We start from the raw sequence: 25,274 nt of genomic DNA on the forward strand, positions 1-25,274 counted from the left end.
ATGGTGACCGTGAAGTACTTCCTTAGGCCTAGAAAAAGAGCGGCCATTGTGGTATGAGCAGTCTGAAGCCTGTCCATGAGATACTATTCAGGCATGTCCAAATTTCACCTTGGAAAATATGGCTTCTTGGATAACGAGCCTGCTGCTGTCGGCATGAAAGGGGGTGATCTTCCTCAGCATTCTCAAAACGAAAGAGGAGGCAAAGGTTCCCCTATTGACTTGAGGAGAGAAAGATAAAGAGAAGTCAAAGTTGACTTGAGGAGAGAAAGATAAAGAGAAGTCAAAGTTGACTTGAGGAGAGAAAGATAAAGAGAAGTCAAAGTTTATGTCAAGATTCCTTAAAGTGCAAAATTGGAGGGAGTGCAGGTCCGAAATGATGGTGACCACAGGCTGTCGTCCATACTAACAGGGAGAGGGCAGCCCAAATGTATAACCTCAGCCCCACGAAGCTAAGCGTGTGGTTGTTGACAGGCATCGGGTCCGCAACATCGATCATGCAAGATGGGAATTTAAAGGGGTTTCTTCCATTAATAATATTGAGCACATTTCTGTACAGGCCCCAAGCCCCTTCACACATTGGACTGGTAAATAAAATGGATAACCCTGATGGTTTTGGCACTGTGGCCCTTAAGAGGCACTGGGGTTGTCCCTTGTATTGGTATTAGAAAGTCAGACTTAGGCCATTCAAAAAGTGTCAAAATGTCTCATGTTTTCTGCTTTCACAAGAGTGTCTATTACAGTGTGCCATGCGCCATGCTACGACACACCTTGGGGCAGGCTTGGGGCGCAGATCCACCTCCATGCAAATGGATGCTACCCCTCCTCTTGACAGTACATATTAACGGTGACAGGCTTGTCCCCGCTATTTCTGTAGCTATAAGAGAGCTGAACTATGTGGTTTTTGTTTCTGTACAGAGCCTCGGTGGTCCTCTAAACGTACTCTTCGAAGCAGAGTCGTAGCTTCAGGAGGATGTTACACCCCCTTAATGAATGTTTTTTGTGACAAATAGTTGGGTACAGGTGTTTTCAGTTGGGTATGGTGAAGTGTCTGGTGGATTCTACCAGGAATTTGTACACACATATGGCAGACGCACACACTCTCTCCCTCTCTGTTTGGAAAGACTTAACATTTTTGGGCTACTTCACAAAATAATGTTTTTTCTCACTTAGAACCCCTGCCAATACACATTCCTCTACCTTTCCACTGCCTCTTAAGCCCCTCTTGTGCACCCTGATTCTCGTATAATGTATTTTACCATTATGTGCCAGGGCGGTTGTTGGGAAATCTGAAGCTCACTGCCGCCCCACCCAATCTTACTGACCAAACTACGCCCAGTGCTTAATTTGAGCCGGTGGTGTCTGGTGCTTAGCACTCGCACTTAATCATCAACATCGGTGCTTTTCACGGGCACCAGTTAAGGACACATTCACATTCATTCATGGTAGACAGGGGGAGAATTCATGATTTGCCCTTAGTCACAGGATGTTGAGATGACGCCAAGACTCAAACCGGGTTCCATCCCCTAAGAAGTGAGCAGCTCTGATCATTACGCCACATCCTCTCCCAACTATCATGGTTAGTAGTTGGTTCTGTTTTAGGCGGCACTAACAGGAGAAATGGGCTGGTGCAAGCTGCCTTCTGATGACAGTACCGGCATGTATTTCTTTTTACAAATGAACCACTGGCTACGCCCCTGCTTCAAAGAGATTACGGCTGGGGCATGTAAAGCGGGAACGTTAAGTTGGGTGGTTTCGACCAGACTGGCAATGACAGCTTTGCTGGGTGAATGCTGTGGCTTGTCTAGGTGCCTTGTTGTCAGCAGTGCTAACCTGCTGTTTCCCTCGGGGTACCTGCATCAACGTTGTGGTGGCTGCTGGCCTGCCCTTTTGTTAGTCTTCATTGAAAACGCAAGCCATACAGTAAATGGAGAGACCGAGAATCCAGCATATGTGTGCAACAATAGCCAAATTAACGTGTGAACAGAAATCATAAAGTATAAAGGCATGTGGGAATAAAAAGGTACGCAAAGACAAATTGTAGAGTGCTAGCAATGATAACAATAGCTTCTTTATGCAGAGCTTAATACTGCTGTTTTTTCTGCTTCTATGCTCTGTAAATAAAAGGTACAGCTATTACACATTTATTTGTAATTCTATAGACATCAAGAGGAAAATACTCACTCTGATGGATACTCTAACTGCAGATTTCTCACCTTGTGAATCTCCTGAGGGGCAAGACTGGATACAGACACACATCCAGTACCACCAGTGGGCCCCAGTGAAGTGAGTCTGCCCCGACTCTGGCCATTATGACACAGAGCCGCATAACGATGCGTCCCTCTGAGTTGAGCTTAGTTCTTCTTATTCCATGGTGTCCAGCAGTCTACTCCTACAAATTGTGGATGTCGGTGTCAGACCCACACGATCTGCAAATGTGGCCTCGAAATCAAGCATGGATCCAAATCATGCAACAAGTATTCCTCCATGCTACCAAATGCCACCCGGTAAAGAGAGACAAAAGCTGTAAGTCATAGAAAGCAAGACGCAAGCTTGAAGTATATTGCCATTGTCAAGTAGGTCGCAGTGCTTAATTTGTAATAGAATGAGTGCTGGTGCCCACAGCTGTGCTCAGAAACTCGCGGACGGTGCTTTTAAATGTCAACACACAAAATACCAAGGCTGCGTAGTCTTGAATCGACCACATTCACTATCAGACACTCTTTGCTCCTTTAGCACAATTTTGCATTTCCTGCTTCCTCACTTTGTAACAATTTTTTTTAGTCTTGAGGGGGTAGATTTACAAGCCCCTTGCGCCTCTTTTACTCCGCCGTTGCTGCACTTTTGTGACGCAGTGGCGACGCAAAAGATGCGCCATGGTGCGGGGTATTTACAACATGACGCATCTGAGAGATGCGTCACATTGTGAAGCCCTGTGCCACATGAAACTTGCGTCAGGTTTCATGTGGGCGTTTCCACGAAGAGGGGGGGGCGTTCCGTCACAGGAACGCCCCTGGAAAGTGACTCAGTGAAATCTACAAGATTTCACGGAGTCACTTTACTAACGCTGATGCGTCAAAACCCTGCGCCTGCTTGAAGCAGGCGTAGGCTTGACGCACCACGTTAACAGATAGGGCAAGTTGGAAAAGTGCTGGAGTTGCGTGCCGCATGCAACACAACTTTAGCACTGCGCCAACTTCACTCCCTAGATGCGACACGCATCTGTTTATTCCTGCGCCATGGTGGACGCATTGTAAATGCGGCGCATCATGGGTGGCGCAAGCATAAACTTGCCTGCCATATCTTTCCTGGCGCATCTCTGCTGATTTGCAGAGATGCGTCAGGCAACATAAATCTGCCCCTATGTGTTTTTTCCCTCTCTTCCTCACTGTCAATGTCTGATGAGGAACAATAAGTGCCAGGCCCCAAAAATGAATACCGGTGGGACACACAAGCAAACACACGGCTGGGATTAAGCCCTAGCAGAGCTACAAGTCCATAGACAAGTTGAGGAAGAAGCACAAGACATAAAGTTGTAGCTCCACTATGTCCAGATGCTTCAAATCCAGAGAAAGGTCATGCATTCAGCTGTCAGGGCACTCAATTATGTCTTTGGTGTGAATTTGGATCTGATGCGCCTGGGTTTCCTAGACCTTTGCCAACCCTGCAGCAGGTTATAGCCCACTTCAAAAGTTTACGTTCACTCTGACTCCCTTTGGTTTACCTTCAAGATCCATTATTCCATCAGGGCCACCAGCCGAACTTCCACTCGTGGGTCCTTCCCCAGGGCGCAATAACGCTGAAGAAGTCAGTCTGTTTTGCATATGACACTAGGCCCTGCCTTCGCTTCTATGCTGCAGTCTCCACTTCCTGGTTCTTTGCTGGTGCTGGGTATGATTTTGGCAGCGCCATTTAGGCAACTGGCTCAGATCTGGAACTATCTTCAGCTGAATTTTCACCAACATAGAGATAATTTTGTGGAGGATACTGAGCCGGTGTTTTTTTTTGTATTTAGAAATTACACCTGAAATTGGAGGATCTTCCATTCTCTCAAAACTCTAAACGAGACCCGAAGTTCGTAGTCTCATTACCTAGGAAGTGGATGGCGTTTTGGCCAAATTTGTTACTGGTGGTCCTCAATAGACATTATTAGGACAATATAGATTCATAAGCACTTGATCAGTTTTGTGGCACAGAAATATAAGGGTGAGGGTTTTGTAGATAATTTGCAAAAGGTGGAATAGATGGCCCTGTAAAATCATAAAATCGAAGTATAGCAAAGACTCTTAAGTGACAGAGAGCCCAACGCAAACCTTATTTCGCACAAAAGCAGACGATTGAAAAAAAGGTGGGATTCAGCAGGGAAACGGGTCCCACAATATAGGTGAAAGTGCACCATTTTAGAAAAAAATTATGAGGGGTCCAAAGATCTCATGAATAGAGTATGACATAGGGAAACAATTCATTCTGTTAAGTGTAAGTAGAATAGTTGTATATTTGAAAAGATAATAGTAGGAAGCTCAGGATCAGCCGTGCAAGGGTCAAGTCCAACTGGTGGAGATACAGCAAGAGTTTCCAAGGCGTCATACGTACTAGTTTGAGGAAGCTCCTGAATTGATACCAGACAGCTACCAGCACCACAACACTGCAGCAAGTGGCACTTCCAGCATGTTTTCACTGAGCCCAGTTAGGATATTGGAGGCTTATTTTATGCAATTCATAAAAGACTTACTTTGTGATTTGTTACTATGGAGTTTGTTTTCATATTATCTACTTAACGGGTCCTTACATTTGGCCTGCTACTGGCTTTAAGGCCTTTTTACTTCTATTTTTAGGGAAACCAAATTATGCGAGGGCAACTGGTCAGATTCTCTCATATGCAATATTTTCACAGGAAAATTAGATGAACTTTAATTTTCAACCACTAGTTAGAACTGGAGAAAGCTTTAGAGCAGAGTGTAATTGTGTTCCTTAAGTAAATTATAGTCAAATTTACACCAGTGCTTTCTTATGTCATGGCTTAGGTATACTGTCATGAAAAAATAAGCTCTTCTTACAATGACCACACCAAGGGGTAGAGTATGGGTTGATACTAATTAAGGGAGAGCTGAATACTAAATACAGAGTATCACCACAGAGTGAGTGAGGCCATTCACACGTTGAATTAAACCACTAAATTGCAAACGGTCCAGAACTCTGCTGCAAGATTGTTATCAGGGACTCCTAAATTTAAACCTATAACGCATGTCATTAGGAACTACCATTGGCTAACGGTCAGGAACCGTGTAAAATTCAAAGCTCTATGTATCGCATTCAAAGCTGCACATCAACTAGGCCCTCAGTTCTTGAAAGATCATCTATCCTTTTATTGTCCCAATAGGCAACTCCGCTCAATGACTGCTTATCAGTTACATGTCCCAAGAGTAACGACAGTATCTTGGGGAGATCGGCGCTTCATAGTAACAACGGCCAGACTGTGGAATGCCTTGCCTCCACAGATCCGTTCATGCCGGACATTACTGCATTTCCGCAAGTTGATAAAAACATGGCTGTTCAATCAATAAGCGGCTGCTCTCCTGTAAGCTGAAGTATATTTTGGCCATCTAACCTTCAGCTAGCTCCTGATCCTGCTCAGTCAACAGCGCCGAGACGACCAAGGGCATTTGTTGCGCTTTACAAGTTTAAAAAATAAATAAAGGTCATGAACCCGAGACGTAATTAGGCGTGTTCCATGGTGGGAGGTTAAAATCACCTGCCAGGAACACCTAGTCAGAATATAGCAAATGTGCTGTCATAGCCAGCTACTTACATACAAAGACAAAGTTAACAAACTCTGGGTGTTGTTTTTCCTTTCCCAATTTAGATATTGTTTTGTGTTGTATTGTAATTGCCTTTATATAGCACTTACTACCCCTGACGAGGCGTTGAAGCGCTTTTTCGGCGAGTAGCACGCTACTACGGAAACCAATAAGGATTAGTGGGAATTAGTATAGTGGAATATGAAAGTAATTTGAGTGGTGGATATGTTAGTCAGTTGTTTGGATTAAGAAGGATAGTGGAGGGATAGAAGAGGGAAAAGGTTGGCAATTATATAACGCATGCTACTCCTGATGATAAATTGAAGCACTTTTTCGGCGAGTTGCATGCTACTTTGGAACCCATAAAGAATTAGTAGTGAATTAGTATAGTAAAATATTAAAGTAATTTGAGCTGTGGATATGTTAGTCTGTTATTTGGATTGATAAGGATAGTGGAGGAAAATGTTTTCATTTATATAGTGCTTGCTACCCCTGATGAGGTGTTGAAGCGCATGTTCAGTGAGTAGCACGCTACTCCGGAACCCATAAAGGATTAGTGGTGAATTAATACAGTGAAATATGAAGTAATTTGAGCGGTGGACATGTTAGTCTGTTATTTGGATTGAGAAGGATAGTGGAGGGATAGAAGAGGGAAAAAGGTATGCACTTATATAGCGCTTGCGACCCCTGATGAGGTGTTGAAGAGCTCTTCAGTGAGTAGCATGCTACTCCGGAACCCAAACAGGATGGGCTTCAAAAAATTGCTATCTGTTGTTGGCTTAACTACTTTACAGCTTTACACTATATGGCCAACTTGGAGTTATTAGACACAACACACTTCAACAAACTGAAGATATACCATGCAGGCTCTCATTATGAATGGGTGGAATTTCTGGTGGGCTAGTAACATGAGTTTTCAGTCTGATCGAGAATCACAATTATTTGTGGGATAATATCATTGCCTGTTGGTATGTGCAGTTATCCTGCAATTATTTGGGGGACAAATCTTCCACGTCATGCCTGGAGGATATTGTCCTAGTTTTAAAAAATGTGAAGTATGGGTTTTATATGTGACAATTGGTGCAGCAACACGGATTTGTGCATGTTATTCCCCCTTCAATGCTAGTGTATAGGGATAACATCTCTTATTTTTACGCCAAGCGCCTGTTATAGCAGTGGCACTATCAGCCCAAATTACCAAGCCATCCAGTACATCACTGATGCAAAAATAACCAGTCTCAGCTGGAATTCTCGAGACATGGGCATGAAAGTATTAGAAATTCCAGCAGTGCTAAGTGGCCACACTAATGATAAAATGTGTTTTGTACAAATCTCTCTGTATTATCCATGTACATCCTAGTGTTACAACTTCGGCATCAACCCCTTTTACATCATTTTACACCTCAACTCAAGCTCTATGTTGTCACCACACTTAGGCCATGATTACAAGTTGCAGGGTAAGGACGGGGTGCAAGTAATTACAGACAGTAATTATTGTTACCATGCGGTAACACCTCACGAGTATCATTCAACTGCCAGTTAAACCCCACAGAATAGGGAATAACTGTGCAGGCCAGTAATTACCCTACGGTTCTCTGCATAGTATTCCCTTTTCCGAAAGGTTGAACATAAACTTTTTAGGTCGGGCCTGGGCAGCGCATGCGCTGCTCTGCGAGGCATGCTGTATTCAGGTGGGGACTTTAAGCTCCCCCATTCTCCGCCCATATTTTTCATTGGCTTGTATCAATGTCCACTGTAAACTGTGGCTGTTCATTGGTCAATAGGCTTAGTAGTTCCTCCTTATTACCGCCTTGTCTCTTTTTGTAACCTCCCATGGCGACACCCCCTGTTAATACTTGGTAGGCTTTAATTACAGGCTCCAAGCACTTTTTTCTTAAATAGCTTTGTCCTGTCTGCTGTTGCAGGCAGGAGAAGCTCTCTCCTAACGCTTTAAAAAAATGTTTATAGCACGTCCGCAGAACGCATTTGCAATGTAATAGGTCTCACATTTGCGAGAGTTTAAGCTATTGGCATAGACAATGCCTTTTATTTATATGTTTTAAAAACAACCCATAAATAAAAGGCATTGTCATTTACAATGCCAATAGCTCAAACTCAAAACGTAAACGCGAGACCTATTTCATTGCAAATGCTTGTTACCTCCTCTTAGCAGGAGGTAACTATTTCCAGAGGCTTCTCTGTGGGTCAGAGAGTGAAGGTAGGGGAGAAATGGAAAGAATGGCCCTGGCAGGGGGAGTGTTGAATGCTTCCATTTGCCAAAGAAAAAATAAGGGAGTAAGTCAAAGTGAGAACACAGGTCCAGTCATAATTTGGTACGGTGGCATTGCACTCAGGGATACTGTTCTGTGCCACTTTAGGGCAGTGTGACCGGTGCAGATGCACTTGGCGCTGAGTTGAGGGAGGGTGTGCTGAGATTAGAAATAGGTTATGGATTTAAAAACTCCTGATGCAGAGTTCATTGTGTGTTCAACAGTTTTCAGGCAACAGAAAAAATGTCAAGATAACTCTGATGATTAATATTTCATGATGGAGAGAGATTTGAGTTTAGTCTGGTGGCCGTGTCAAAGAGTAGCACAGAGAGTTAATATGCTTGCTTCAAATAATGTGTATCATGCAGATCACAGAATTGTATTTTAAGTGGAAAGATCAGTAGGTTACCGCTTTTATCACAGAGGTCCTTTTGTTACTTGCAGTTCATAAGTTATAATCCTAATATAGTACAGTGACCTATGAGCTGTCCTCAAAGAGCTGCATGAAAACTGAAAGGTATAGATGAGACGTTATGCTTTTCCCCAGTCTTTCATTATACTTATGTTGGGTAGAAAAACATTTTTATTACTAATGCCAACCACTGTGGTATATTTTAAATCCAGAGTTTGTGCTTCTTTAGACCAAACACTTCTAAAATATACTACCCACTAATATGGATGACATGTGAGTTCTACACCTTGTAATCCTCATTGTTTTATATAACATTTCCTATAGACTGATTCATTGTCTCTTGTAATATGTGTGATGTAAAGTGCTCTGACACCCCAAACTGTTATGAATAGTGCTATTAAACAAATGAAAAGCATGTGAGAGAAGGGCTATGGAGAGGTGAGGGGCACTGTTGGAGGGTGGTAATAAGGGAATTCATGGGAAAGGTCATCGGGGCACCAAAAAAGATTGGTGCACCTATGCCTTAAATAGCATATTACAATCAGGGCCCCTGGAATGATCCAATTGTGGGGCCGCAGCGATTTTCGCATAATTATAGATTTGCTGCATTTGCCACATAATCCATCATCTGCTACATAATCTACAGATTTTAAATGGTTCAAAAGTTATCCACGCAGCAGCACATGTTGCTGCACAATGGAAGGTCTTTTGCAAAGGTTGACTGGTCATGTTTCCATTGCTTATTGCTATATTTGGGCATTAAACTGGTACTGAGGGCACCCAATGTCCAGAGAGTGTTAGCAAGTGTAACAAGCATTTGCAGTGCAATAGGTCTCGGCATTATTTAAGTTTGAGCTATTATTCTTGTAAATGGCAATTTGTTTTTGCTTTATGCTATAGTTTTCTTATGTACATAAAAAGCTACATATAAAGTATTTGTTGTTAAAATTATTTATGCAGTATTTAAATTTGTTTGCATAAAAGATTACAAGAATATCTTAGCAAAAAAAGTTAAACTTTTTAATGGTAATTGACTAAATGTCCATTTGGACATTTTAATTTCAAATAGGTAAGTGTAAACATCACAAATATATTGTGCAAAGAGTGCAAAATATTTTAGCCATAAATATTTTTGTTTTACGAGGTAGTTTGTAAGAAAATGATTGTAAAAGGCAAACACTGTAATTAAAATGTAACATATAACAGTACAGTTATGGCTAGTAAACATACATTAGGAATCAACCATTCGCACATAAAGCAAGAAGTGGCTAAGCCAACAGGTCTGGCAAGCCTGATGTAATGGCTATTTATGTTTTTTTGCACGCGTATGCCACAAAATAACAATACGTTGTGGTCCCATTATACCAGGGATGGTCTCAATAATGCCAAAGATGCCTACATCATGCCAAGCATTGCTAGACTAAAAGTGGGAATAATTCTAACAGGGACACCACCAATAAATTAAGAAGGAACACCATTACGCTAAGGCAAGCATTACCGCCTTCGGGTAAAGTCCGCGCTATATAAAAATGCATAAATACATGAATAAATAAATACCGCCTTCGGGTAAAGTCCGCGCTATATAAAAAAGCATAAATACATAAATAAATAAATACCGCCTTCGTATCCTCGTTACTCTGCCGGCCTGCGACCAGGAAGTCAGGCAGGCCGGCGCGACACCCGGAAACAGGAAGTAGGAGGGCGGGAGCCTACCCCGCCTCCCACGGAAGAGCCGCGATTGGAGCCGTGTTGACATAAATAAATAAATACCGCCTTCGTATCCTCGTTACTCTGCCGGCCTGCGACCAGGAAGTCAGGCAGGCCGGCGCGACACCCGGAAACAGAAAGTAGGAGGGCGGGAGCCTACCCCGCCTCCCACGGAAGAGCCGCGATTGGAGCCGTGTTGGGACCACCGGAGCAGGCAGGAGCCTACCCTGCGCCCCGGTGCCTAACGAGGGAAGACGAGTCCTGCTGCCGGGCCCTGCAGCTGAGGTGAGCCGGTGAGTGCGTTGCTGAGCTGCTGCTGCGGGCGGGAGGGCGGGCGGGCGGCCGGGAGGGCGGGAGGCGGAGGGGCGGAGGGGCGGGAAAGCATGTACGGGCGGGCGGGGGCGGCCTGTGTATGTGTGTGTGCGCGTGTGTGCGTGCGTGTGTGTGTATGTGTCTTGGAGTGCGTGTGTGTGACTGTGGGATAGGGGGTGTGTGTGTGAGCGAGTCGATGTGCCTTCGCGCATGCGTGAATGTTGGTGCGCGTGCAAGCAGCTGAATCCAGCCGGCCAGAAGCGCGTGACAGTTTTGTATCCCTCATTCCCCGGTGTCAGCTACCTATAAGTCTCCAGCCTGACGCATCCTTCGGATGCGATTACAGGCCGAGACCTAAAAAGGACAAAATAATTAAGTAATACTATTAAAAAATGTGCCACATTACGTTGCATATTTTTCCTTCTCTTGCTGCATAATTTACTCTACCCTGCTGCATAATTTGGCCCTCTCCTGTCACATAATTCCAGTGGCCCTGCTTACATTCGAACCTAGACAGTTTCTGATGGTTGCTGCATAATTTACTCTACCCTGCCGCATAATTTGGCCCTCTCCTGTCACATAATTCCAGTGGGCCTGCTTACATTCTAACCTAAACAGCTTCTGATGTTTGTCTCAGTCACAAGGTTGGATTTCAGCTTGGCCTGGTCTTTCAGCCAACACTAGTGCTTTATATGAAAATATAGAAGTGCAGGTACTCACTTTCTAGAGTACCTGTTTACTCCCGAGAAGTGCCGGTACTCTCGCAATAAATGTATTGTAGTAGTGCTGAGAAGCGCAGGTACTCTCCCTTTAAAATTAAAGAAGTGTATGTATTTAATACAGCACAGTATCTGCCAATATAGCCACCACTAATGCTGGTGCTTTAAATTAATCATTGTAGGTAATTGAAATAAAAATAATAGCAAAACTTGCTGACACGGCCAGGCAAATTCGGAGAGAGAATAGCTCTAAAACCGCGCCCCCATGGAGAGATGAACAAGCCCCATTTCTGTGCGAAAGGCTAAGATTTAGCCTCAATCAAAATTAAACCGCTATTTTAAATAATTGTCACTCAGTACTTAAATATACATCTCCCAACGCTGTCAGTCCTTTGTTTTGGCGATGCCATCTGCAGCCTGAAATCTAAATCTCCTCCCATATTGTGCACAAGCCTAGGTCATTATCCGTTCAGAAGTGGAAGGGAGGCCCGCAGTTCAGTTCATTGCCACTTTAACATAAGAATGGTGGAGGGAATTACCCGCAAAAACCATCGATTATACGCGGGGACACTGCAATTATGCAATTGTGCGATTTCCACATATTATACGTTTAGTGTACGGGCCACATTGACGCTGCCTGCTGCATCATTTGCGGCTTTCAACAACAACAACAAAAAAAAACATTTAAGCAACCCTAAAAAAAAAAGTGCAAAGCCTTTGTTAAAGGTTAACTGGTCACGTTTCAGATCTGATTGCTGTGTTGCGGTGTTAAATTGGTACTAATGGGGTGATATCTTTGCCCAGGCAGGATTATTGTATGTTAAAATAACACAGTAGGGAAATATACTGCTACAGAATGCACCATATAAACCGAGTAATTTAGCCAATCCAGCCAACCCATTCCAGCACCCTTAAAAGCTCTGTTTCTTGGTACAGTTCATTTACCCCTTTGGGGTTGGAGTTCATATTGTTCTTATTTTACCCGCTGTTCTATTTCTTTTAATATCTTTTACTGCTGTAATGATGTTTTACGTTGTATTTTTCTATTTAATAAAGCTTTCTAAACTTAAAAAAAGTAGTGTGCTCACAGGGCCAGATGTATGAACACATTTCCCCATAGACACAGAATGGGTAAAACTGCTGGATACATCTGACCCATAGTCCTTTCGCAGCGGTCCAGTCCCTCACCCCATTGCCATGACTTTCCGCTGAACTGTCTCATGCAGGCAAAACCTGGGATGATGCTGGGACTTGTGGGCTCATACATAGATGGATACATGAGAAGCTACACATCCCAGTAAGGCTATACAAGGGTAAGGTTGGGATTGCAATTAGGGCCGGGCAGTCCCAAAAGAGTGGCCCACATTCGCAGAGTGGTCATTGTTATGAAACCTCATTTGGTTAGTCTCATTGGACTCATTTTTAGAGAAATGTTTGGTAACCTAAGCATTTTAAAGCCTATAGGATAAGTAAGACTGGTGAAAACTAAAAGCACTGCATTTTGGCCATGTGGGCGAGGTGAAATAAAATGTTTCAAGGGCCACAATCACTGTTCTGGCTAGGGTTGTCACCAGGTGTTTTTTTTTACTGACAGGACCTGGATTTTAATATCCTGGTCTGTGCAAAAATGAAGAAAATCACTGAAAGTCTGTATTTTTTCCTCTGATCGGTATGTATTTTAAACAGTCAATGTAAAGTGAAAGCACTTTAAAAAAAATGTGTTCTAAAGCTGCTTTACTCATCCGTGACTAATAGTTAAACTAAACAAAGACAGAAAAGCCATGTTGATGTTAGAAAAGAGTATGGCTATTTTTATATAAAGAGTGCTCTCTAATAATCATGCTCTGGCCCTTGCAGAATCTTATAACATGTATAAATTGCAGTTTTTTTCTAATTGCTAGTGTTACATACGGTAAACTCAGAGCTAGGGCACTGGAGCAATTTACATGATCATCAGATACACTTCACAAGATCAAATTCATTTTTACTTTAGGCGTTGGGAGATTAAGTGATTTGCCCAGAATCACAGGATGGTGAGTCGACACCCGGACTGGAACCTAGTTTCCCACTTGCAAAGCCAGCAGGTTTGGCTGTAACAGCGCTTGCTCTCTAGTTTAATAAAAGCTTAATAAAGGTTGCCTCACAGCAAGGTCTATGCAAATACACACACCATCCAGGAATGTTTTCATATTTCACTCCCTCCCCAGCCTTCCATAGCCTGAGGGCAATGACCTTGCAGGAGAGGGGTCAAGAAAAAGGACACAGCGGTTTCTGTTCCACTAGGGGCTGAGGTGTAGATGTCCCATGGCCAGAAAATACTGCCCACCCCCAGCGAGGCCCCTGCATACTCCCACCCACCATTGCCTGAATGTGATGGCTTGGCAGGGCAGGGGTTAGGGGCAAGACACTGCTTCTGGGCCAAGCCGGTCCCACGGGTGCTGAGGTAAGAATGGCCCAACAAATCCAGCAACACCTGGCCCCCAATAAGGCGTACTGTCACACTTACCACCGCCGCACGCCCACCATCGCTTGAAGTGCAATGGCCTGCCACTGCCAGGGCAGGAATTATGCAGAGGCCCTTAAAAAGGGCCCAAATGTCAGCCACCCTCAGGAACTGGCCCTTTGCCCAGGGCCCGCCTTCTCGCCTTCCCAATCCGACCGTGGGCTATACTGTTTGCTAAACTAGGAAGGGTGAAAGGTCATCTTCATGACATAGGACGAGGTTACAGCTATGTCCCCATGTTCCAAAACACCATGGCTTCAGAAGAGCCCTACACAATCAAGCCAGAACTAGGAACCAAAACCGACACTGGCTAAAGAATCATACCACACCCAAACTGGGGTCAGGGGTTGTTTTGGGGCAAGTCAATCTAAGCAACTTCTTCAGGAGTCACCAACAAATTGAAGCCACACTGTCCCAAAAAAATAAACAAAGATTTACACAATCAAATGAAGGTTCTCCAAGATCTGCACCAAAGCAGTGCTCAATACCATAATGATGGTGGACAGTGCTGTACAAATGGCAATAACATAACATCTGCCCACAGACAGGGGGTGCTTCAGTTATATCAAGAAGACTACCAGCATCTCTCTAAAGTCAGAGGAAGATAGTGAGAGCCAAGGACCTAGAAGAGTTTACTAAAACGAATCTCTACCCGAAGGTGAGAACGCTGTTGAGTCTCCCAAAGTTTAATTTGCCATCTCAAAATTCTAATTTTAGTATTGCCATTATAAATTACTGACAGGGTCACAGGAATCATGTAGAGCTCGAAGATTAAATTATGCAGCAGGTTTGATCAAAGTATGAGGAAATAAAAAAAACAATAGCGTGGCAAGGAAAGATAAATAATGTGGGAAGGAAAGGTACATTGTTAGATTGGACAGATAGATAGACGGACAGAGAGGCAGATAAACGGACAGAGAGGCAGATAAACGGACAGAGAGGCAGGCAAACAGGCAGGCAGGCAGGCAGGCAGGCAGACAGACAGACAGACAGACAGACAGATAGACAGACAGACAGATAGATAGATAGATAGATAGATAGATAGATAGATAGATAGATAGATAGATAGATAGATAGATAGATAGATAGATAGATAGATAGATAGATAGATAGATAGATAGATAGATAGATAGATAGATAGATAGATAGATAGATAGATAGATAGATAGATAGACAGACAGAGTGGGGCGATAGATAGATAGATAGATAGATAGATAGATAGATAGATAGATAGATAGATAGATAGATAGATAGATAGATAGATAGATAGATAGATAGATAGATAGATAGATAGATAGATAGATAGATAGATAGATAGATAGATAGATAGATAGATAGATAGATAGTGCCCCAGTTTGGATGCGATAATGATCACACCTGATTAAATCCAACTCTGAGGTTCAGAAATTATCAGATGTGCAAACTGTCGCTTTTTCTGGGTTCATATGGATAAAATAGGGCATGGAGTGCACATTTTTGTGCTTCAGCACCAAAAACTGGATGTCCCAGTATTTACTGGGCATTTTCCACCTGTTACAATTCACACATATTCGACTTGCCAGAATTTACCAAGGGGTACCAACTTTAACGCACCTGTTACTTACTGGGTGCAATAATCATCTCACAACTTATAATTGAAAACAACTGTTTGCGTGGGGATCAGTGTTTAGTGGGATTCTGTCTGACCAGTGGGACACCTAAGATTCAAGGCAACATACCATAACAAGCATTTGCAATGCAATTGGTCTCGCATTTGTGAAAGACAGAGGTATTGGTGTTGTTCCCTACATACAGGGTCGTTTCTACCATTATGTAAGACTAGGCGGCCGCCTAGGGTGGCAAATGGGCTAGGTCGGCAAAAGGAAGTTGGGACATTTGCCCTTGTGTGCGCAACATTTGTGGTTTCCGCGGCGCCCACAGTTGTCTGTAACAATCAGAGCCGTCAATCATTTATAGCACGAACGTGCAACATATGACGGCCCTGTTTCTTGTTTCTGGCCTGCCCCCAGAGAGAATGGACCAATGATCTCATGAGGAGCAGCTCTGTCATCGTTTTTTTAAAAACTTTTGAATCACTGCATTTGCCTTGGTGCAGGCGTGCAGTAGACCCGGAGTGCTGTCGTTTGGAGCTCGAGAGGTGGAGTCAGGAATGTCAAGGCAAGGACTAGTTGGCCTACCCTGCAGCCTGCTTCTGTTGCACGTGTGAAGCCCTAGGTGCCCAGCAGGTGTATTAAGGTAAGATCAGTGGTTGAAGTGTCAATTTTTCCTGCTCTGCTGCTGTCAGCTGACCCCCTCTCTTTCTTCCTCTTATTCCCTTCCTTTTTGTCTCTCTCTTGCAGCTCCTCACTTGCTGAAAACCATGCTTCAACCTGTTCCGCCGTACTTGCTTCTCAAAAGGGGCCGCTTCTGGGACGACAGCCTATAGCTGTCAGAACGCGCCCAAGAGGAAGGCGCCAACGACCGGCAATCACAGTTTAGTGCGCCAGGCTACGCAGGCATGTGATGTGCACGCGACGCGCCCAGGCAAGTGCCTGGGTTAAAACCGGGCCAAAAGCGGGCCCTTCTGCGGCCGGTCATGGCTGGGCTGGGCCCCCCTTTTGGCCCCTTGCTTCTCCCTCAGCACTCATAATAGGGAAGTGCTCGTTACCGACACCTAAGGCACAAGGTAAGCCCAGTTCTTCAATATCGAACTATCCAATAAATAATATGGGTGCCCTTGACAAAGAAATACCCTCGGTTGAACAGAGTCTAGGTTCCTGTTACCGCACTGCCGGGACATCGAAAGTTCCCTCCACATTGCCGCCCTTTCCTCCACAGGCCTCGGGGACATCTCTGGCCGTGCGGTTAATGTGGCTAACAGGTTTCTTCACCACACTTCAGATGCAGTTCATTACATTTCTCTCTCCGAATCTTTCACAGACCCACCTCTTAAACGCATAAAACACCCGATCCCAGCTTCAATAAACGTCTCTTACCCTCTGTTTCCTCTACTTTCCTTCTTTTGTTCCCCTGTGAAATGGATCAAAAGATGGAAGAAACACTTTTGTTGGAAATATCCTCTTTTTCTTACATTTTCCTGTTCCAAAGTACAACCTCAGGGCCAAGAGAAAAATAGGTGCAAAATATGAAAAATAAATAACAAAATAAAGCATTACAGAGTGGTCGCAAAGTGGCCAGATTGGTTTTATTCTCACCCAAACACATTTGTGCCACTTTATATAGTTTGCCAGTGAAGCGCTACTTTCTTTTTCTCGTCATTCTTTGAAAAGCATTGTTTTTTCCGGGTGTGAAAGTGCACCATTCCTGGAGGTTCTGCAATACCTGGTTGATGACTGCAGTGGAAAAAAGTTGATGTGATCCTTATCAGCTCTTTTCCTTATTTTAGTTCATAAAATATGTACTGCTGCTCTTTGTTCAGGGATGTTGTCTTTTTAAACTATACTACTTATGTTTTGTAAGGATTTAAGCACTGGACATTGAAACGGGTAAAAGGGGGGGGGGGGGCATTTTTCAATTCTCGCCTAGGGCAGCAAAACACCTAGAAAAGGCCCTGTCTACATAAACAAGAAAAAATAATTGTGTTTTTGAGAAGATCGGTTAGCTTTCGGACCACTGGGTAAGGTACAGACACGGATATACAAAAATTTGCTGAGTTAAAGTGCTTCAATGAATGCAAAGGGAATCCGCTTTTAGTTTGTCTCAAACCAATATATAAAACGAAAACTAGTAACTTATTTCACGTTAAAGTGGATTACTAAGCATGTTGTGTACAAAACATTTATTGGTTCAATCGGGTTGAAGTGGAACCACTTAATGTCCATGGGAAGTATGTACTGAATCAGCCATGGTCGAGGGACCTCTGCTTTTGTAGACAGACCCAGAAAGTGGAGCCAGACTGGCAAGTAATCATGTTCCCTAAATCTCTGTTTATCAAGTCTGAACGCCACTGTAGGGGCTGCAGGAGGGAATTGTGGGAGAGAAGTTAACGGGAGAGAGCTGACGGCACGGCACGGGATATGAACTCACTAAAAATAACAGGCAGTGACATGCAGGAGGGGCAGCACAGGTACATTTCTTAATAGAAAGTTTTATTGGCTTGTTTTCAAACCGTGGCGAGTGCTCACACAGCTTTGTTTTTCATTTGAATGAGAGAGCGAAATATGAAGCATGACGTCCCTGTAGTGGGCGCCTAGCTGATACTGGAGCCAAGGGCACACAATAAAACAAGCGCAGTGTGTTGCGTTTGTTTCAAAAAAATATTTTTAAAAACAGTTCGGCGAGCCGGCCAAAATGAAAGAAAGGTGCTCATCAACCGTATAGATCAAGCATGACGTGCCACGCTGCATAAAATATTATAATTTTTAAAAATAGGATTTAGGCGAGCCGCGTTATAAGAAATGCGCCCGGCCGCCACTATTCAAGATTAAATGCAGCATGCCAGTCTGCTTCCAGAAGTTTGGCAAGCCGCGCATAAGAAAACTAAAAACACATGGCCGCCATTGTTAAAGATGTAGTGTGGTGTGATGCGCTGATTTACTCCGATAAAGTAATTAGAAAAATAGTCCTCATAAACTGTAAATAACAGATCCTGAGTAACACATGTAACAGGGACAGTCCTTATGGGAGGGTACAATAAGAGAAAAGGTGGTACTAAGGAGGAACTAGTAAAGATATTAACCAAGGAAACAAAAGCATTTGTAAAAGACAGTCAAAAGAGCCAATGAAAAACATGGGTGGAGCTTAAAAGCTCATGTCCTGAATACAGCATGTCTCAAAGAGACAGCGCAAGCGCTGCTTAGGCAAGACCTAAAAAGGAAATGCAAAGCCTTTGGGAGACTTATCAAAATTAAAAGCCCTCTTGTTATAACCGATGCTTTGAGGACACTGAGTTGGAACCAAGAATTTGTATAAATAGTGAAACAAAATATATTGTAATGTAATGTAAACTTCTTTTATATAGCGCGGGTTACACTCCATGGAGCATCTTGGCGCTTTCAAAAGAGGAGAACAGATGGTATTGTTCATGTGGGAGAGCATGACAGGTGGATTAAATGAGGTTTTTACAGTATGTATCAGGTAGGTTGTATATCCAGGTTTTAAGAGTCTTTCTGAAGATTGTTTCAGTAGGGATATGTCGAAAGGGGGGTGGTAAGGTGTTCCAAGCCTTAGACCCCAGGACTGCTAGAGCTTTTCCTCCTTTGGTTTTAAGTCGGAACTTGGGTATGGTGAGGAGGTTTTCACCTTGGGATCTCAGGCAACGTGTAGGGATATAGTGCTTAAACATGTTTTCAATGTATTTAGGTCCAGTTTTATTATACGCCCTGAAGGTGATTAACAGTATCTTAAAAAGCACCCTTTTATGAATAGGGAGCCAGTGCAGGGCGTCCATTGCTGACGTGGCCGAGGTCCTTCTTTTCCATCCTAGGACTAGTCTGGCTGCTGCATGTTGTACCACTTGTAGTTTGTGGCAGACTGTTCTGTTAGTTCCTGCATACAGACTGTTGCAGTAGTCGAGACGAGAGGTGACGATGGCCACTGCAACAGTCTTCCTAACTGGGAGGGGAATGAGGTCGAAAAATTTCCTAAGCTTTTTTATTATGCCGAAACAGGTCCCCGCCACGGCTACTGCTTGTTGTTGAAAATTCATGGAGGGATCGAATTTTATCCCTAAATTTCTTACTGTATTAGCCGTATTCGGGGGAGCAGTCGCATCTTCTGGCCACCACAGAGTAGGGTTAAAGATGTTTCCCTTGCCGAGAGGTAGAATTTCGGTCTTCCCTGTGTTACATTTGAGATGATTTATTTTCATCCAATGAAAAGTGGCTTCTAGGCAATTTTTAAGTTTGGTCTCTGCTACGCCAGTATCGTCCTCCATCACTAGGATGAGTTGAGTATCATCGGCATATGAAATGGTGGCTATGCCATAAGATGATATGAGGGCAATCAAAGGGGCCATATATACATTGAAGAGTGTCGGGCTCAAGCATGAGCCCTGTGGCACCCCTGTGTTTAGACGTTTTTCTTCTGACCTAAACTGTCCCAGAGTGACTATTTGCCGTCTATTGGCCAGAAAGCTTTTCAGCCAGTCCAGAACTTTGCCTCCCGTCCCTGCCGCGGCTAGCCGGTCTATCAGAATGGTATGACATACCGTATCAAAAGCCGCGGACAGGTCAAGGAGTACCAGGACCGCTTTCTTCCCCTGGTCAAGCGCTGCCCTTAGTGTTTCGGTGGAGAAAATTAGGGCTGATTCGGTCGAGTGGTGTGCTCTAAACCCAGCTTGATGTGGGTGCCAGATGTTATTAGCTTCTAAGAAGTTGGTGAGCTGTTGATTAACTGCTTTTTCTGTAAGTTTACAGAAAATAGGAAGCAGTGAAATTGGTCTTAGATTATTGAGGGTAGAGGGGTCTGGTAAAGGTTTTTTTTGTAACGGCTTAACCACTGCCAGTTTCCATTCTTCAGGGACTGTTCCCATGGTGAGGGAGGAATTAATGATATTGTTAATATATGGATTGACAATCTCTACCAGGGTGTGGAGTACAAAAGGGGGGCAGGCATCCAAGGGTGAGCCCGATTTGGTTTTTAATATTTGTGCCCGGGTTTCTTCCAGGCTCACTGGTTTAAAGGAGGAGAAAAGGTCGGTCGTCAAGTTTTCCCTGTTGTGTTGGAGCTCTTCCTGGAATGAAGGATGAGGGAAGTCTATGGTAAGCGCCTGTATTTTATCATGAAAGTAATCCGCGATGTTATTGCACAGAGTTTGAGAGGGAGGAATGTCTCTCTGCATAGTTTTGGGGTTTATGTAGGTATTAACAATGTTGAAGATTTCTTTTTGTTTATTGGTAGTGTTTGTTATAGCTTTCAAATAGAAATCCTTTTTCGTGGTTTTTATCGATCTGTGATAGTGCCGGCGAGCCATTTTATACCTATCCTGATCGTTTATTTCATAATTACGGCGCCAGATCCGTTCTAGTGCCCTAACCTTTCTTTGCTCTTCCTTTAGGGTCGGGGAGAACCAGGGGGCGGAGGTTCGATGATGTTTATTTCCTCTCAGTCTAGATGTGGCTTTGTCTTTCTCCATGGGAAGAGCCTTCATCCATTCCCTAAAGGACTGGCTATCCTTTCCGGGATCCCCTGTCGTGGGCGGTATGGTTTCAGAAGCTTTCGTTAGAAACTCTGGGTTTCCCATCAGCTCCTTCCAGTGAGGGCCTCCCTGGGATATATCAGGTTTATTCCCCCGTTTGTTATGTCCTATCACTTGAAGGGAAAAGGGGATATGGCTATGATCAGACCATATCAGTTTTTGTGGGTTCTTTACCAGGAGTGCGTCTAGGTTAGAGCAGATGCAGTCGATGGTATGACCAGCAATGTGTGTAGGTAAGGTGGTAAGTATTTTTAGGCCTAGAATGTTCATCATGTCAGTAAAGCCTATGGTAGTTTGATCTGAGATGGAGTCTAGATGTATATTAATGTCCCCTAGGATCGTAAAGTTCGAGGTTTTCAGGACAAGGTCACCTGTCGCGTCACCAATGCTATTTATAAAATCTGTGGGAGTTCCCGGTGGGCGATATATTAGTGCTCCTGAAAAGGTGAAAGAGTCATGCACCTTAAGCGCAAAGCCTAGGCTTTCCGCGCCTTTGATGCCAGGAATTGAAAACGTTTGGCAGCTTAGGGTTTCCTTATACACAATAGCTAATCCTCCTCCTCTCTGAATGGGTCTATCTTCTCTAGATATGAGATACCCTGGAGGGAGAGCGATCGTGACATCTGGGGTGCTGTCGGGGGTTAGCCAGGTTTCAGTCATAAATAGACAGTCTAGCTCTTTTTCTGAAATAAGATCAAAGATGTGTTGGGCATGCTTGCCCATAGACCGGACATTGACCAATCCACATTGCAGGGTTTCCTTTCTTGTAGGCCACTTAGGACTCCTTGTTTGCGTCTGGTCAAAGGTTTTCATACATGTTTTACATCTCCATGTTCTATCCCCTATTGCTATGTTCCAGGGTTCCTCACAGTTACAGCCTAATATATTCAGACCTACCAAAGATTCTCTAGAGTATGTTAGGAATGGGCCAGAGGATATGGCCCTAGGTCCGGTCGAGGCACGGACGGGCGCAGACGGGCTTACCTTAGGCGCACCTTCGGCGCCGCCGCTGCGCCCGTCCGCTGCGCCTCCTGATGAGAGAATCATTTTATGCTGTCAGTGGCGTGAGGGCGGGGAGGGGCTAAGCAATCGTCTCTCGCCCTGCTCCAAGATGGCAGCCCCCAAGCAGCACCTACTCGGCTGCAGTGGGGATAGGGAGTGGGCAGAGTGGCCCAAGTGAGCCAAACTTCACCTCAATGCGAGTCTTTGGGCAGCAATCCGCTATCACGCAGCGGTAAATGTCAATTCCAAGGCTAGGGTCGGGTAAAAATACATAAGTATGACAAACAAGCAAAAAAAAATTCACACTGTGTTTGAATTACATTTAAATATGCAGGATTTGTGTCTCCTGCTACAGACGAAAGCCTTTCCGGTTCATTAACTGAGGTAGAATGGGAGGAACCTCTGGAGAGTTTTCACCGCAAAAAAGCACGTTCATGACAATTACCTAATTTGAGACTTCCATATTAAAGCCTATTTTTATTATTTATGTATGAGAGATTGGGACGATAAGTGTCCCATTGAGATTGGCCAAAAGGAAGAATAGTGAACGTTGAACCTCTCGTCAACAAACCAACCTCTCATCAGTGGCATAACAAACTTTGAGGGCCCCCGCGAAGTACATGGAGGAGGCCCCCCATGCTCGGGACCCAGTCAGGAGCTCTTAGGCCAGGGGCCTGCCGCCCGTGCACAGTGCCCAAGAGCACCCCAGGCGCTTGGGGGCCCTCGAACCGCGGGACTGCGGAGGCTTGGGGGTCAGCTCCGAAAGACAACACCAAAAATAGATGGCAGGACACCAAGATCCTGGGCTAGTTGGAGAAGAATTTCGGAGTGGTGTGCATAAGTGTAGAATAAAAATCCATGTGAATGAATGATTGAATAAAGTAGGTGAACACAAAAGTACAGCATTCTTGTGACTATTCATGGTGCAGGTTTTTAGGAGACAATCATCTATTCTAAGTTTCCCCTGCCAATCCGTAGTATGGATTGAACTGAGAATAAGCTAAGCAGCCTCCATTGGCCGTATTCCTGCCCGCCTAACTACATGTGCATGCCTACCATTAGAAAGCTCACCACCGTAAATAATTGCAAAATATTCAATAAGACTGTCTGTGACACTGCACTTTTAGGAGATTTCTTGAGGGTTGGCATCACTGATAATATCGGCTTGCATCAAAAAAGAGGAAGAAGAGATCAAAAGTCTATTGTTGCAAAGAATGTGCACACCGGTTGACATCTAGAAGTTGAGAAGACCAGTTCGAAACTAGTGATATGTTTGTCCTTTGCTGCCATCTCTCAGGTTTCTCTTCTCCCTGCCAAAACGGATCGTGGTATCACTGTTTTAAGCAGAGGCAGAGCGTACTTTTGCATAAGCAGGGACAGCCAAAGGGCAAATAAAGAAGGTGTGTACTACCAGAATATCAAGTTGCATTTATCATCCTTACAAAATCCTTGACCCTTGACTATCGACTACTACAATACTGACTGTGAAGCTAAGTATATTTATGTAAGTATAAATGTACTGTTCTTAGCACAACACATTTGTAGCTTCATGATATATAAAAATATATATATGCGTGTGTGTGTGTGTGTGTGTGTATATATATATATATATATATTCACTGAAAAAAACATAGGTTATAGACCATATATAGTTAGGAATTAGCATTTACAAAACCTTATTTTACTCACACAAAACCATTGAAATTCGCATATATAGTTAGTTGCACTAACTATATATCGCGCACCCGCAATCCACTGCTGATCATGTCACATATTACATCATTCATGACATGGACAGTGACATCACTGATGACATCACTGATGACATCTCAAATGACATCACTGATGACATCACTGATGACATCTCAAATGACATCACTGATGACATCACTGATGACATCTCAAATGACATCACTGTTGACATCACTGATGACATCACTGATGACATCTCAAATGACATCACTGATGACATCACTGATGACATCACTGATGACATTACTGATGACATCTCAAATGACATCACTGATGACATCTCATTTGACATTACTGATCACATCACTGATGACATCATTCATGTGATAATACGATGAACCTCTTCAGACTCTAATATAACCTTAGATACACTCAGTGTAAACAGACACTCACAGACTGTCACTCATCCATGGAGTTACTCACACACCTAGTCAGTCATGCAAAGAATCAATCACACCTCCATTTCCTCAACTATACAGTTATACACACCTTACTTATTCAAACATATACTAACACATATTTACTCTCTTATACAATCCCTGATACAAGTTCACAATGATCCATACAGCCACTCACACATTCACTGGCTCTTATGCACAGTTATTTATATATGTCAACTCTCACATGTACTGTGTTTTACATATGTACTTACTTTGACATGTAGCACTGAGATATCCATTCACTCACCAATACACTCATGCACACAGTCAACCACCCATACAGCTGTTTCCACATGCACTTTTGAACCCATACATCTAGTGAATCAACTGCTCACACATCTATGCACAGAGTCATACACCTCCCAGCCACCCACACACACACTCAGTCTCCCATACAAATACTTGGGCAACCAATCAATAACCCATATAGTTACTCATATAGCTACTGATCAACACATGCAGCAGTTTACAGAACAACAGACATAACGATGCACAAATTAAGACAGTTTAGTCACTAACCCATGCACTCAGTGAGACACATTTAATCACTCACTCATACAGTCAGTCATGCACCTACTAAATCCTTCATCCAGACACTTATACATCCACTCATTCTTCAATATGTAAGACATATTTTAACTTTACAGAAACATACAGTCACTGGATGTTGTCATCAGTGATGTAATCAGTGATGTCATTTGAGATGTCATCAGTGATGTCATCAGTGATGTCACTGACCATGTCATGAATATATGTGACATGATCAGCAGTGGATTGCGGGTGCGCGATATATAGTTAGTGCAACTAACTATATATGCGAATTTCAATGGTTTTGTGTGAGTAAAATAAGGTTTTGTAAATGCTAATTCCTAACTATATATGGTCTATAACCTATGGTTTTTTCAGTGAATTTTCAAGGTTTTGTAAATGCTAATTCCTAACTATATATGGTCTTTAACCTATGGTTTTTTAAGTGAATTTCAATGGTTTTTTAATAGCAAATATCAAAAGCTGTAAAATGTATTCTTCTTTTAAAGGAAAAATATATTTTATATGTATTTAATATAATTTTTTTATGTATATACATTTTTTGAGGGAACGAATTTATCAACTATCATGCTGAAGAAGAGTGTGGGGGAAAAAAACAAAGAGGAGGACTAAGAGAAAAGAACAATCAGTTCAAAAATACAATTGCTTTAAAGCATGAAGTGCTTTTCCACACAT

The sequence above is a fragment of the Lissotriton helveticus genome, chromosome 12 (genome assembly GCF_964261635.1).
Source record: "Lissotriton helveticus chromosome 12, aLisHel1.1, whole genome shotgun sequence".
Classification (NCBI taxonomy): Eukaryota; Metazoa; Chordata; class Amphibia; order Caudata; family Salamandridae; genus Lissotriton; species Lissotriton helveticus.